Raw genomic sequence first — 16,505 nt, 5'->3', positions numbered from 1 at the left:
GTCAAAGGACACCAGAAACAAAATTGTAGACCTGCACCAGGCTGGGAAGACTGAATCTGCAATAGGTAAGCAGCTTGGTTGGAAGAAATCAACTGTGGGAGCAATTATTAGGAAATGGAAGACATACAAGACCACTGATAATCTCCCTCGATCTGGGGCTCCACGCAAGATCTCACCCCGTGGGGTCAAAATGACCACAAGAACAGTGAGCAAAAATCCCAGAACCACACGGGGGGACCTAGTGAATGACCTGCAGAAAGCTGGGACCAAAGTAACAAAGCCTACCATCAGTAACACACTACGCCGCCAGGGACTCAAATCCTGCAGTGCCAGACGTGTCCCCCTGCTTAAGCCAGTACATGTCCAGGCCCGTCTGAAGTTTGCTAGAGTGCATTTGGATGATCCAGAAGAGGATTGGGAGAATGTCATATGGTCAGATGAAACCAAAATATAACTTTTTGGTAAAAACTCAACTCGTCGTGTTTGGAGGACAAAGAATGCTGAGTTGCATCCAAAGAACACCATACCTACTGTGAAGCATGGGGGTGAAAACATCATGCTTTGGGGCTGTTTTTCTGCAAAGGGACCAGGACGACTGATCCGTGTAAAGGAAAGAATGAATGGGGCCATGTATCGTGAGATTTTGAGTGAAAACCTCCTTCCATCAGCAAGGGCATTGAAGATGAAACGTGGCTGGGTCTTTCAGCATGACAATGATCCCAAACACACCGCCCGGGCAACGAAGGAGTGGCTTCGTAAGAAGCATTTCAAGGTCCTGGAGTGGCCTAGCCAGTCTCCAGATCTCAACCCCATAGAAAATCTTTGGAGGGAGTTGAAAGTCCGTGTTGCCCAGCGACAGCCCCAAAACATCACTGCTCTAGAGGAGATCTGCATGGAGGAATGGGCCAAAATACCAGCAACAGTGTGTGAAAACCTTGTGAAGACTTACAGAAAACGTTTGACCTGTGTCATTGCCAACAAAGGGTATATAACAAAGTATTGAGAAACTTTTGTTATTGACCAAATACTTATTTTCCACCATAATTTGCAAATAAATTCATTAAAAATCCTACAATGTGATTTTCTTGATTTTTTTTTCTCATTTTGTCTGTCTTAGTTGACGTGTACCTATGATGAAAATTACAGGCCTCTCTCATCTTTTTAAGTGGGAGAACTTGCACAATTGGTGGCTGACTAAATACTTTTTTCCCCACTGTATATACTGTATTCTATACTATCTATTGCATCTTAGCCTATTGTCACGGTTTCGGCCGAGGCTGCTCCTCCTCCTGGTTCGGGCAGGCTTCGGCGGTCGTCGTCCCCGGAGTACTAGCTGCCACCGATCTATGTTTCATGTTCGTTTGGTTTTGTCTTGATGTTGTACACCTGTGTCTTGTTAGTCCTCGTTAGTGTCCTATTTAGTTCTCGTTGTGTGTGTTTGTCTTTGTGTGTGGTTGCTCTTCTGTTTCGTGTTGGAGCTACGTACTTCCCTCCAGTGTTTTGGAGAGGTTTTTCGCACATGTTAGTGCGCCGTTTGATTGACGCCTGTGTGCGCCGTTATTTCGCCTTCGGGCTTATTGTGCTTATTTTCTACGTGAATATTGCACTAAAGTCTTTTGGACTGAGCTTCTGCGTCCTGCGCTTGATTCATGCACCACACCCACCTTCAGCACCCCTTGACAGAATCACACACCAAAATGGAATCAGCAGGATCTGCAGTTACGCCTGAGTCGCTCGAGGAGCATGTTCGCGGCCAAGATGACCAGATACGACAACTGGGGACCGCTCTACAGGACGTCATCAACACCCTGCACCGATGGGAGGCCAGCGGGGTACCCACACCTCCACCTACCCTGCCAACCCCATCGGCCGGTCCACCAGTCCCAGGTCCGGAACCCAGGGGGATTCGGCTCTCGCTCCCGAGGGCGTATGACGGAACAGCTGCCGGGTGTCAGGGGTTCCTCCTACAGGTGGAGCTCTACCTGGCCACTGTACACCCGGTGCCCTCGGGACACGAGAGCGTTTCCGCCCTCATCTCCTGTCTCACGGGCAAGGCGTTGGAGTGGGCTAACACCGAGTGGAGGAAGATGGACGCCAACACCATCTCCTACGCCGAGTTCAAGGCGGGGGAGCGTCTAGTCCACCTGAGACAGGGGAGGAGGAGCGCACAGGCGTTTGCTCTACAGTTCCGGACTCTAGCGGCGGACGCAGGGTGGAATGAACGGGCCCTCATCGACCATTTTCGATGTAGCCTACGGGAGGACGTTCAACGTGAGTTGGCCTGCATGGATACCCATCTCACCTTCGACCAGTTGGTCGATATGTCCATCCGTCTGGACACCCTGCTGGCCACCCGTGGACGTCCCGAGGGGGGTCCGTCTATTCCGCCCTCCGGCACCTCCGAGCCGAGCCCTATGGAGCTCGGGGGTGCCGGCGCTAGAGAAAGGAGGAGGAGGAGCCCGAGGGGGCCTGTCTCCTGCACCAAGTGCGGTCGTGGAGGGCACACTGCGGCCAGGTGCTGGGGAGGGTTCTCCGGGGGAGAAGGCAACAGGCCACGCACTGGGGGGGGCCTCCCAGGTGAGTAGACGTCCCACTTACCCAGAGCTTTCTGTTGCGCACTTTTGTATACCTGTGTGTTTTCCACAGGTTGCACCTCATTCCCAGCATAAGGCGCTAGTAGATTCAGGCGCAGCTGGGAATTTTGTTGATCTGAAGTTTTGTTTAGATTTAGGGATCCCTCTCCTACCTGTTGACAAACCTTTTCCCGTTCATGCCTTAGATAGCCGCCCGTTGGGGTCGGGGTTGATTAGGGAGATCACAGCACCACTTAGGATGTGTGCGCAGGGGGTCATGAAGAGACTATACAGCTGTATCTGATCGACTCTCCTGCGTACCCAGTGGTGCTGGGAATTCCCTGGTTAAGCACCCATAACCCTGCTATTTCGTGGCAACAGAGGGCTCTCGATGGGTGGTCTGCTCAGTGCGAGGGGCGATGTCTGGGTGTTTCCGTGGGGGCGACTTCGGTGGAAAGTCCAAACCAAGTGCCCGCACTGCACATTCCGCCTGAATATGGGGATTTAGCTCTCGTGTTTAGTAAAACTAGGGCGACGCAGTTGCCTCCTCATAGACAGGGGGATTGTGCGATTGATCTCCAGGCAGGAGCAGCGCTCCCACGGAGCCACGTGTATCATTTGTCTCAAGAGGAGAGAAAAGCTATGGAGACTTACATAGCCGAATCTTTGAGACAGGGATACATTCGGCCCTCCACTTCTCCCGCCTCCTCGAGTTTCTTTTTGTGAAGAAGAAAGATGGAGGGTTGCGCCCGTGCATTGATTACCGTGGTCTCAATCAGATTACTGTGAAATACAGTTATCCACTCCCTCTGATTGCGACCATGACAGAGTCATTGCATGGGGCGCGGTTTTTCACAAAATTGGATCTCAGGAGCGCGTATAACTTGGTGCGCATTAGGGAGGGCGACGAATGGAAGACAGCGTTTAGTACCACGTCAGGTCATTTCGAATATCTCGTCATGCCATATGGGTTGATGAATGCTCCATCAGTCTTCCAATCCTTCGTAGATGACATTTTCCGGTATATGCAGGGACAAGGGGTGGTCGTGTACATTGATGACATTCTGGTGTACTCGTCTACCCGAGCCGAGCATATAACCCTGGTGCGTCGTGTATTGAGGGAGGCTGTTGGAGCACGACCTATATGTCAAGGCAGAGAAATGTCTGTTTTTCCAGGAGTCGGTCTCCTTTTTGGGTTATCGGTTGTCCGCGTCAGGGGTGAGAATGGAGGTGGATCGTGTGTCCGCTGTGCGTAATTGGCAAACTCCAACCACTGTAAAAGAGGTGCAGCAGTTCTTGGGCTTTGCGAATTACTACCGGAGGTTTATCCGGGGTTTTGGACAGGTGGCAGCTCCCATCACGTCCCTTCTGAAAGGGGGTCCGGTGCGCCTGCAGTGGTCAGCTGATGCGGACAGGGCCTTTAGGAGACTGAAGGACCTGTTTACGTTGGCTCCGGTGCTGGCGCATCCGGATCCCGCATTACCCTTTCAGGTTGAGGTAGACGCGTCTGAGGCTGGTATAGGGGCCGTTCTCTCTCAACGGTCCGGCACGCCACCTAAACTCCGCCCCTGTGCTTTTTACTCAAAAAAGCTCAGCCCGGCGGAGCGTAACTATGACGTTGGGGACAGGGAGCTGTTAGCTGTAGTTCAAGCCCTTAAGTTGTGGAGGCATTGGCTTGAGGGGGCTCAACACCCTTTCCTCATTTTGACTGACCATCGGAACCTGGAGTACATCCGGGCAGCGAGGAGACTGAACCCTCGCCAGGCTCGATGGAGTATGTTTCTCACCAGGTTCGTATTTAAAATCACGTACATCCCTGGGTCCCAGAATGGTAAGGCAGATGCGCTGTCCCGGCGGTATGACACGGAGGAGAGGTCCGTTGAGCCTACTCCCATACTACCGGAGTCTTGCCTTGTGGCACCGGTGGTGTGGGAGGTCGATGCCGAAATCGAGCGAGCGTTGCGTGCCGACCCCAGCCCTCCACAGTGTCCTGAGGGTCGGAAGTACGTTCCGCTCGAGATTCGGGATCGACTCATTTACTGGGCTCACACGTCACCCTCCTCTGGACATCCGGGTATTGGCCGGACAGTGCATTGCCTTAGCACTAAATACTGGTGGCCCACTTTGGCTAGGAATGTGAGGGTTTATGTCTCCTCCTGCTCGGTGTGCGCCCAGTGTAAGGCGCCCCGACATCTGCCCAGGGGTAAGTTACAACCCCTGCCCGTTCCACAACGACCATGGTCCCACCTCTCGGTGGATTTTGTGACAGACCTTCCCCTCTCTCAGGGGAATACCACCATCCTGGTCGTTGTGGACCGGTTCTCTAAGGCCTGTCGTCTTCTCCCTATGTCGGGTCTTCCTACTGCCCTACAGACCGCTGAGGCCCTATTTACCCACGTCTTCCGGCATTACGGGGTACCCGAGGATATAGTGTCTGATCGAGGCCCCCAGTTTACCTCCCGTGTTTGGAGAGCGTTCATGGAGCGTTTGGGGGTCTCGGTTAGCCTTACCTCAGGGTACCACCCGGAGAGTAACGGGCAGGTAGAACGTGTCAACCAGGATGTGGGTAGGTTTCTGAGGTCGTATTGCCAGGGCCGGCCGGAGGAGTGGGCACGGTACATTCCCTGGGCCGAGATGGCCCAGAACTCTCTCCGCCACTCCTCTACCAACCTAACCCCCCTTCCAATGTGTGTTAGGTTACCAGCCGGTTCTGGCACCTTGGCAGCAGAGCCAGATCGAGGCCCCTGCGGTGGATGATTGGATGAGGCGCTCGGAAGAGACGTGGAACGCTGCCCACGTCCACCTGCAGCGGGCCGTCCTTCGTCACAAGGCGAGCGCCGATCTCCACCGCAGTGAGGGGCCGGTGTACGCACCCGGAGATAGAGTCTGGCTCTCTACCAGAAACCTACCCCTCCGCCTGCCCTGTCGGAAGCTGGGTCGGCAGTTTGTGGGGCCCTTTAAAGTCCTGAGAAGATTGAATGAGGTGTGTTATAGGTTACATCTACCTGTTGAGTATAAGAATATTAACCCCTCGTTCCATGTGTCTCTTCTCAGGCCGGTGGTAGCTGGTCCACTCCAGGACAATGAGATAGGGGAGACTCCTCCGCCCCCACTGGACATCGAGGGGGCTCCGTCGTACACCGTTCGGTCCATCTTGGACTCAAGACGCCAGATGGGGGGTCTCCAGTATCTCGTGGAGTGGGAGGGGTACGGCCCGGAGGAGCGGTGCTGGGTGCCGCGGAGGGACATCCTAGACCCATCTCTCCTGTCGGAGTTCCACCGGGACCATCCCGCGCGCCCTGCTCCGCGTCCTCCTGGTCGTCCCCGAGGCCGGGGTCGGCGCACGGCTGGAGCCGCGCGTCAAGGGTGGGGGTACTGTCACGGTTTTGGCCGAGGCTGCTCCTCCTCCTGGTTCGGGCAGGCTTCGGCGGTCGTCGTCCCCGGAGTACTAGCTGCCACCGATCTATGTTTCATGTTCGTTTGGTTTTGTCTTGATGTTGTACACCTGTGTCTTGTTAGTCCTCGTTAGTGTCCTATTTAGTTCTCGTTGTGTGTGTTTGTCTTTGTGTGTGACTGCTCTTCTGTTTCGTGTTGGAGCTACGTACTTCCCTCCAGTGTTTTGGAGAGGTTTTTCGCACATGTTAGTGCACCGTTTGATTGACGCCTGTGTGCGCCGTTATTTCGCCTTCGGGCTTATTGTGCTTATTTTCTACGTGAATATTGCACTAAAGTATTTTGGACTGAGCTTCTGCGTCCTGCGCTTGATTCATGCACCACACCCACCTTCAGCACCCCTTGACACCTATGCCGCTCTGACAATGACATTGCTCATCCATATATTTATATATTCTTATTCCATTCCTTTACTTACATTTTTGTGTGTATTAGATATTTGTTGTGGAACTGTTAGATATTATTTCCTAGATATTACTGCACTGTCGGAACTAGAAGCACAAGCATTTCTCTACACTCGCAATAACATCTGCTAACCATGTGTATGTGACCAATACATTTGATTTGATTTGAGGATTTTGGTGAGCTGTCTTGGAGAGCACAGTAGATGGGAGTTTAGGTGTTGTCAGGTCCAGGTGGCAGCGGCTTACTGTGTAAATCACATATTCTATCTTTCATTTCCAGGTGTTGAGTGTTTCTATGAGCAACAGCGCCAGGTTCTCCCAAGAGCCTCCTTTCACAAAAACATAGACATATACAGTACCGTACCTTTAGAGCAATAGGAAATAGCAATAGAATGAGTATATGTGTCATCCAAAGAGGAAATGTGCTCCACATAGATATGAAAACCACTGGGTGTGTCAGATCCACCAGAGGACTCACTATGATTGTCCCATTTGGTATGTTTTCAACTTGACAGACTACACATGGAAGAGTGTTGAAAGTTGACTCAGTCACTGCTAGAAGTGACAACCATCTCATCTCCACATTTCGGTGACATTAGTCATGAATCTTACCTTGCCACATAGGCTTCAAGGTCAATTAAGATCTTGGAATACCCCAGAGGGGCTTAATAAATTGAAACGCAACAGAGGCGGAGGCTGGCCGTTTGGCGTAAGGAAACAACAACCGACCTACTCCCAACCGACCTACTCCCAATGACTTCCTCTGCCCTACATTCTCTAATGGAGGACATACTGCCTGAACATCAAAGGTTTGTGTTTCACAGATAGTAACACAGCAGGTTTAGACAAGAGCTCTCCTAGTAGTGACTAGTCAATAAGCCAATATGGTGTAACGATCCCGGCAGTCTGAGTCGGGTCCTGTCTGTGGACTAGTTTTTCTGCTCGTGATCTCCAGTTTCCCGAGGGTTCTGGAACGCTCCGGGGAGCTCTCTTGATTTCCGCACCTGCATCCCATCAGCAATCTGCACACCTGGTCCTGATCATCACCCTTCTTAGGCTCTGCCTAACATCCATTCCCTGCCGGATCGTTAGCCATGAACAGTAGGTTTACCAGAGTATCAGTCTTAGAGCTTCTAGCGTTAGTTTTGTTGTTTTGCACCTTGTTGGTTTGTTGTTTACTTACCTCCGTTTTGTTCCATCTGCAGTCACTCGTCCGGAACCTTCATCCAACCTCTGCCTGGTGGTCGGCGGCTGCCGAGCCATGATTGGATCAACCACTGCACCCCCAACAACTAACCAACGCCGCCCGCTCTGTTCCCTGGATTATTCAGCATCACTCTTGAATTTGTAAATAAACACTCACCTTCGTTTCAACTAACCTTGTCCTGGTCTGCTTCTGGGTTCTGGCTTTGTAACTCGTGACAGAACGATCCGGCCATAAATGAACCCAGCGGACCTGGACTCTGTTCGCCATGCCATTTCCCATCAGGAGAAGATGTTGGGACAACATAGCACGGCACTACAGGAGATAGCGTTGTCAGTTCGGAACCTTTCTACCGGTCTGACGGAGGTCCAGAACCAGCGCAAGTTTCCGGTGGAGGATCCACTACCGGTTTCACCCATCTCGCCTGCCGCGTCTGGAGCTGTGTCCTTCCGTGAGCCCAAGGTTCCGACGCCGGATAAATATGAGGGGGAGCTGGGAAGATGCCGTTCTTTCCTTATGCAGTGTGGGTTAGTGTTCGATCTACAGCCCTACTCTTATGCCACAGACAAGGCTAGGATAGCCTTTGTGATTGAGTTGCTGCGTGGTCGAGCGCTGGAGTGGGCTTCAGCCGTTTGGGAACGACAAGACCCCTGCATGGCTTCATACCAGGGGTTCACGGCCGAGATGAGGAAGCTCTTCGACCATTCCGTCCGAGGGAGGGACGCAGCTAGGCGCCTGTTTTCGCTTCACCAAGGAACTCGCAGCGTGGCCGACTTCGTGATCGAGTTCAAGACGTTGGCTGTGGAGAGTGGGTGGAATGAGGAGTCTCTGCAAGCGGCCTTTTACCAGGGTCTGTCGGAGCAGCTCAAGGATGAGTTGATCTCCTATCCGGAGCCTAGTGACCTGGACAGCTTGGTAGCCTTGTCTATTCGGGTGGATAATCGAGTCCGAGAGCGAAGGAGGGAGAAGCAATGGGGTCCGTCCAATCGATCAGCTTCTCAGTTCCCAGTCGGGTCGGGTGGTGGACCAGAACACGTCGATCATTCTCCACCACAAAGGATTAGTGGAGAGGTCCTCTCTCCCGATTCTGAACCCATGCAAGTGGGGCGGCACGGGTTAACCAAGGAGGAGCGTCAACATAGACGTAGGACCAACTGCTGCCTCTACTGTGGCAGCTCGGGACATTACATCTCCACTTGTTCCCGGCGGTCGTCAAACTGCCCGGCTCGCTAAAGTTGGGAGGACTTTTAGCGAGCCAGTTTCAACCTCTCAGTACCTCTGTCAGACCCCGTTTCCCGGCTACCCTTGTGAACAGGAATCAGAGCTTAGCGATTAACGCTTTTATCGATTCAGGTGCCGATGGAAGCTTTCTTGATGCCGAGTTGGTGGAACAGCTGGGGCTTTCCAAGGAGCAATTGCCGGAAGCCATTGAAGCGACCACTCTGAACGGCAGTAGTCTGGCACGTATCACGATGAGGACTGAACCGGTTAAGATGCTGTTGTCGGGGAATCATTCGGAGATGATTTCATTCTTCATTCTGCCGTCTTCCCATGTTCCTCTGGTCCTTGGATACCCCTGGCTGAAGGAACACAATCCCACGTTCGATTGGGTGACGGGCAAGGTAACGAGTTGGAGCCTTGATTGTCATGCTAACTGTCTCAAGACTGCCTGTCCCCATTCGGTTCCCAGTCAGGTGATTGAGGCTAAACCCCCAGATTTGTCCCTGGTTCCCGAGACATATCACGATTTGGGGGAAGTGTTCAGTAAGCAGAAGGCTCTGTCACTCCCTCCCCACCGACCATATGATTGTGCCATCAACCTGTTCCCTGGAGCTGTCTACCCCAAGGGAAGGTTATACAGTATCTCCCGCCCTGAACGTGAGGCTTTGGAGACCTACATCAAGGAGTCCCTAGCTGCTGGTCTCGTTCGTCCTCGTCATCACCCCTGGGGGCAGGATTCTTCTTTGTGGGTAAGAAGGATGGCTCTCTTCGACCGTGTATTGATTATCGGGGGTTGAATGACATCACGGTCAAGAACAAGTATCCCCTGCCCTTGATGAGTTCTGCCTTCGACTCCTTACAGGGTGCTACGGTGTTCACCAAGCTAGACCTACGCAATGCGTATCACATGGTCCGGATCAGAGAGGGAGACGAGTGGTTGACGGGTTTCAATACACCGATGGGTCACTCGAGTATCAGGTGATGCCGTTTGGACTGACCAATGCTCCAGCGGTATTCCAGAGTATGGTGAACGACGTCCTGAGAGATATGATCGGTCTCTTTGTGTTTGTTTACCTGGATGACATTCTGATCTTCTCGAAGGAACCTTCCGACCACGTCCAGCATGTCCGGCAGGTTCTGCAGCGATTGTTGGAGAATCGCCTGTTCGTGAAGGCCGAGAAGTGCGAGTTTCACGCCCACACGACATCCTTTCTCGGGTACATCATCTCCAGGGGAGAGATTAGGATGGACCAGGAGAAGGTTAGAGCGGTTCTGGAATGGGCCCAGCCCGGTACGAGATTGCAGCTCCAGAGATTTTTGGGGTTTGCGAATTTCTACCGCAGATTCATCCGGGATTACAGCCGTGTGGCCGCTCCGTTAACGGCCTTGACTTCCAGTATCAGGAGCTTCAAGTGGAATCCACATCACCAACGAACTATCATGGTCCAAGCACACCAAGACAGTCGTGAAGAGGGCACGACAAAGCCTATTCCCCCTCAGGAGACTAAAAAGATTTGGCATGGGTCCTCAGATCCTCAAAAAATTCTACAGCTGCACCATCGAGAGCATCCTGACTGGTTGCATCACCGCCTGGTATGGCAACTGCTTGGCCTCTGACCGCAAGGCACTACAGAGGGTAGTGCGTACGGCCCAGTACATCACTGGGGCAAAGCTCCCTGCCATCCAAGACCTCTATACCAGGCGGTGTCAGAGGAAGGCCCTCAAAATTGTCAAAGACTCCAGCCACCCTAGTCATAGACTGTTCTCTCTGCTACCGCACGGCAAGCGGTACCGGAGTGCCAAGTCTAGGTCCAAAAGACTTCTCAACAGCTTCTACCCACAAGCCATAAGACTCCTGAACAGCTAATCATGGCTACCCGGACTATTTGCACTGCCCCCCACCCCATCCTTTTTACGCTGCTGCTACTCTGTTAAGTATTTATGCATAGTCACTTTAACTCTACCCACATGTACATATTACCTCAACTACCTCAACTAGCCGGTGCCCCCGCACATTGACTCTGCACCGTTACCCCCCTGTATATATAGCCTCCCTACTGTCACTTTATTTTACTTCTGCTCTTTGTTTTTCTCAACACTTTTTTTTTTTTTTTTTGTTGTTTTATTCTTACTTTTTTGTTTAAAATAAACGCACTGTTGGTTAAGGGCTGTAAGTAAGCATTTCACTGTAATGTCTGCACTTGTTGTATTCGGCGCATGTGACCAATAAAATTTGATTTGATTTGATTTGATTTGATCCGGAGGCGGATCGAGCGTTTCTGGATTTGAAGAGGCGATTCACCAACGCACCGATTCTCTCTCAACCGGACACGGCCCGTCAGTTCGTCGTTGAAGTGGACGCGTCTGATGTGGGAGTTGGCGCCATCCTGTCGCAGCGATGCTCCACGGACAGTAAACTCCATCCCTGCGCCTACTACTCTCGTCGCCTTTCGCCTGCGGAGAGGAATTACGATGTGGGTAACCGGGAGCTTCTCGCGGTGAAACTTGCCTTGGAGGAGTGGCGCCACTGGTTGGAGGGGGCGGAGCAGCCGTTTATTGTCTGGACTGACCACAAGAATCTTGCTTACGTGCAATCGGCTAGACGTCTCAACTCCCGTCAGGCCAGGTGGTCGTTGTTTTTCGGACGATTCAATTTTTTCCCTGACGTTCCGACCTGGATCTAAGAACGGCAAGGCGGACGCCTTGTCTCGGATGTTCTCCAAGACGGAGGAGAGTGGGTCCAAGACCGAGACAATTCTCCCCCGGAACTGCGTCGTGGGAGCTGTTAGGTGGAAGATTGAGGAGGAGGTGATGGCGGCTCTTCGGACGCAGCCCGGTCCCGGTAACGGTCCACCCGGTCGGTTGTTTGTGCCTGAGTCGGTTCGTCCTGCGGTCCTCAAATGGTCCCACGCCAGCAAGATGGCTTGTCACCCTGGCGTGGCTCGGACGATGGCGTTTCTTCGCAGACGTTTTTGGTGGCCTGCCATGGCCGAGGATACTCGGGGTTATGTTGCTGCCTGTCCAGTGTGTGCGCAGAATAAGAGTACCAATCGGCCCAGCTCTGGACTACTTCACCCCCTTCCTATTCCCCGGCGACCATGGTTGCATCTGGCCCTGGACTTTGTCACTGGGTTGCCCGCTTCTGAGGGGAACACGGTCGTTCTGACTATCGTGGACAGATTCAGCAAGTTCGCCCACTTTGTGCCAATTGCCAAGCTTCCCTCTGCCTCGGAGACGTCCGAGATCCTGGTTAGGGAGGTTTTCAGGGTCCACGGGTTGCCCAGTGATATCGTTTCCGACCGTGGCCCTCAGTTTACCTCTGCTGTCTGGAAGTCCTTCTGTTTGGCCATTGGAGCTACAGTCAGTCTCACATCTGGTTTTCACCCCCAATCTAATGGTCAGGCGGAGAGAGCCAACCAGAAGATGGAATCCACGCTACGCTGCCTGGCCTCTTCCAACCCCACCTCCTGGGCCTCTCAGTTGCCTTGGGTTGAGTATGCCCACAATACTCTCCCTACATCTGCCACTGGGATGTCTCCCTTCCAGTGCCTGTATGGCTACCAACCTCCCTTGTTCCCTTCTCAGGAGAAGGAGCTCTCAGTGCCTTCTGTTCAGGCCCATATTCGTCGTTGCCACCGGACCTGGCATCGGGCCAGAAAGGCACTCCTTAGAGTTTCGGACCGGTATCAGCTCCAGGCGAATCGTCGCCGGATCCCCGCTCCCACCTACACCATCGGAGATAGGGTCTGGTTGGCCACACGGGATCTTCCTTTACGGACTGAGTCTAGGAAGTTGTTACCGAAGTTCATTGGTCCGTTTGTGGTGGAGAAGGTGATCAATCCGGTGGCAGTTCGACTCAAACTCCCGAGGACGCTCAGAGTCCATCCCACCTTTCATGTCTCCTGCCTCAAGCCTGTTTTCCTCAGTCCTCTGTTGCCTCCTCCGCCTCCTCCTCCTCCTCCTCGGATGATCGGAGGTGGTCCTGCCTACACGGTGCGACGCATCATGGATTCCAGACGGCGGGGCCGGGGTTTCCAGTATCTCGTGGACTGGGAGGGGTATGGTCCTGAAGAGAGGAGTTGGATTCCGCGGCGACAGATCCTAGATGCTGACCTCATCCGTGACTTCTACCGCCTCCATCCTGGCGCTCCGGGAGTCCGCCCGGTGGCGTTCGTCGGAGGGGGGTACTGTAACGATCCCGGCAGTCTGAGTCGGGTCCTGTCTGTGGACTAGTTTTTCTGCTCGTGATCTCCAGTTTCCCGAGGGTTCTGGAACGCTCCGGGGAGCTCTCTTGATTTCCGCACCTGCATCCCATCAGCAATCTGCACACCTGGTCCTGATCATCACCCTTCTTAGGCTCTGCCTAACATCCATTCCCTGCCGGATCGTTAGCCATGAACAGTAGGTTTACCAGAGTATCAGTCTTAGAGCTTCTAGCGTTAGTTTTGTTGTTTTGCACCTTGTTGGTTTGTTGTTTACTTACCTCCGTTTTGTTCCATCTGCAGTCACTCGTCCGGAACCTTCATCCAACCTCTGCCTGGTGGTCGGCGGCTGCCGAGCCATGATTGGATCAACCACTGCACCCCCAACAACTAACCAACGCCGCCCGCTCTGTTCCCTGGATTATTCAGCATCACTCTTGAATTTGTAAATAAACACTCACCTTCGTTTCAACTAACCTTGTCCTGGTCTGCTTCTGGGTTCTGGCTTTGTAACTCGTGACATATGGAGGCCGAAAATGAGTGTGTTCTAGCCTACATCACTGTTATGAGTTGAGTTCTACTGATTTGTCATTACAGTCATATACTGTACCTAGGTATTTAAGAGTAAGTCTTGAAAAAACAAACAACTAGGACTAGTTATGCTACAGTAACATCAATGCTATTATTACAGTAACTGTACACAATGTGATGAAAATAAACATCAGTAATAATATATATATATATTTGTAACAATATGCAGGTTGAGGTTCACATTTGTTTGCCTGGATGATATCTGGCAGTCCTACTTGGTTTCAGATGGGGGGGGCAAGTGGTACCATCATGGAAACAACTTCAACCCTAAACCAAACAACTGCAAGCCTGATCAAACAATACACATTAAGATGGCACTCTATGATAGTCAGATCATGTTTTGCATATCAAGACTATAAATAGGCTAATCCTTCTAGCAAAATATTAATTGACCCAGTTTAGTTATGAAGATTGAGGATATGGAAATACTCGCACCATCATGGAAACAACTTCAACCCTAAACCAAACAACTGCAAGCCTGATCAAACAATACATATTAAGATGGCACTCTATGATAGTCAGATCATGTTTTGCATATCAAGACTATAAATAGGCTAATCCTTCTAGCAAAATATTAATTTACCCAGTTTAGTTATGAAGAATGAGGATATGGCTATGCCCCAGCAAACTTTCATGACAAGAAATACTCACAAAAACAGCATTTCAAATACAAATGTTCAGTATTCACGTGCTTTTTTCTATCTACTAATATCCATGGTAATAAACAGGCATGCCAGGATGTATTACGGTATGTGCTGTACTTCAGAGAAAAAAAGAGCAAGACAACAGTATGGGAGAGAATAAAAAAAAAAACATACAGATCTAAATATGGCCGTTACAGTTTGCATAATCTGTAATTAATCAGGCATAATCATAATCTTGGTTTTACAATAGACACTTTATCGTTTGTTTTCTCAACGCATATGTTTGCAGTACTCACCTGAGTGAAAAACATTTGTTGTTAATCCACTGTATTTGCGATAGTCGATTTCTGCGACGAAAAATCACGAAGTAGGCTACCTCAAGATATTATAACAAATTTCCAGCGGTGGAAAATGAATTCCACATGAAGTCAGTGAAGAAAGAGCAGTATTATAACTTCACAACTTCAGTGCATTGTTTTCTGTCGCTTCCATCAGGGGAGGGTCTGTTAGTCACAGATTGTGGATTGAGAGGAGGAGAGCCAAGTAGTGAATTGAAAAACTGTGACAGGAAAAAAGAACGAGAACAGAGAGAGAGAGAGAGAGAGAGAGAGAGAGAGAGAGAGAGAGACGCCAAGGCTAAGCAGCTACACTTATGTTTTATACAATTATAGAATCGTAAATATTTGATGGCAATTAGACTTTTCACAATAAACAAAAACTAAAATGTCACATTGATGTTTTATCTTGTTGGAGGCCTAAAGTATATGGTTGATACATTTTCAGTGGGATTGAACCAATAGGTGATGATGTCAAAGTGCACACAATAGTTTTTAAAAACTCTTTGTCATACATGATCACTGTTCATTACAGTAGCATAGTTTAAGATCTGAAGAAGTAGATGAGGAGATATGGTCAGGAATTTGTGGGTCAGATTGTAAAAAGTAAAGACCAATGGGCAATGACTACTTGATGGAAAACAGAAGAACTCATTGCATGGTAGATTAAAACTTTAGTGCAGGTAGACAGAACCTCATCTTGCTACCTACCACTGGCTCATATGGAGGACATGCCTAGTGTATCTGTGACATATTTTAGCCGCAACGTTTGATAAAGGCATCTTTAAATCATTTTTCACCACTGTACAGACAGAACCAATAATTCAACATAGTAGGCCTGGTGACGTATAGGCTTAGTCATATAAATGTACTCCTTTTGAAAAATGACAATATGCATACTGCACATCTTCAATTTATTCCTCTCCTTTCTTTCCCCTTGGGGTTTTCCCCTACCCAGTAGGTCACTGAGTTTCAGGACAGGGATGTTGAACCTAACCAGACAGTGGACAAATGTTTTATTGACATTGGGTATTTCTGGCTCACAATATATGCTGCGACTGCTGTGATAACTGTGTGTTTGGGTGGTTTATAGGTACTGTAAGGCAGCAAGAGAAGAGTTTCCTTGTAAACAGTAGGGTGGTGATGATAACTGGGGACTTCAGGACGTGTGTTTTTCCTGCCGCCGAATGTTCACACAGATAAACAGCACTTAATGGTACACACATCCTTGTCATGAGGAAACCAAGTTCCCACAGAAAACATAAAATGGTTTCCTGTAGGCTAGAATGCCCAACCAGGGTCCTCTGAGGCAAAGCCTGACTGGACTCCTGTAGGATGGAACTAATCATGTCCACAGCCGGCTATGCACTAATTGAGCCTGGGGAAGCAGTTAGAATGGAACTGTAGCCTATGTCTCTACGCAAACTCAAAAGCAAAGTTAAAATCAATTGAGCTCATGTCCTGTAGAAAATTATGTAATAAGACAAATGACATATTATGTAAAGATGTGCTTGACCCTGGCCCATCTGTTGATTTGCAGATTGCTCTCTCTCTCTCTCTCTCTCTCTCTCTCTCTCTCTCTCTCTCTCTCTCTCTCTCTCTCTCTCTCTCTCTCTCTCTCGCATATGACCCCTGGTGGATAATGAAAGCCTTACTCATGTGGCAAGCTGCTGCTTTAAAATATAAAATATAATATGAATTATGAATCATTGACATTTTCAAAGCATGATAAGTAAAAAAAAAATACAATGTCTTGATAGCTTCCCATAGACTCCATAATTATAAGAAACGTAGACAGGGTGGTGTGAGTGGTAAAACAGAAGAGTCGTTGTCTGTTCTTTTGAGTTTTGATGTTGAGTCTTTTATGCCAAATACAGT

At 50.3% G+C, this 16,505-nt stretch overlaps 1 protein-coding gene across 2 annotated transcripts in view; it reads right to left on the bottom strand.

Annotated features, from left to right (window-relative positions):
• LOC121543866 (platelet endothelial aggregation receptor 1) overlaps positions 1-14,835 on the bottom strand; it is a 55,714-nt gene extending 40,879 nt beyond the window's left edge. For both annotated transcript variants that reach the window (XM_045217260.1, XM_045217261.1), the window contains exon 1: positions 14,589-14,835. The gene's annotated coding sequence lies outside the window, so the exon portion shown is untranslated. The remainder of the gene's footprint in view (positions 1-14,588) is intronic.
• Positions 14,836-16,505: the final 1,670 nt, after the last annotated feature.

The sequence above is a fragment of the Coregonus clupeaformis genome, unplaced genomic scaffold, assembly GCF_020615455.1.
Source record: "Coregonus clupeaformis isolate EN_2021a unplaced genomic scaffold, ASM2061545v1 scaf0985, whole genome shotgun sequence".
In the NCBI taxonomy this organism is placed as follows: Eukaryota; Metazoa; Chordata; class Actinopteri; order Salmoniformes; family Salmonidae; genus Coregonus; species Coregonus clupeaformis.
Note: the sequence above shows the minus strand (reverse complement) of the source record. Positions and strands in the feature narration are given on the sequence as shown.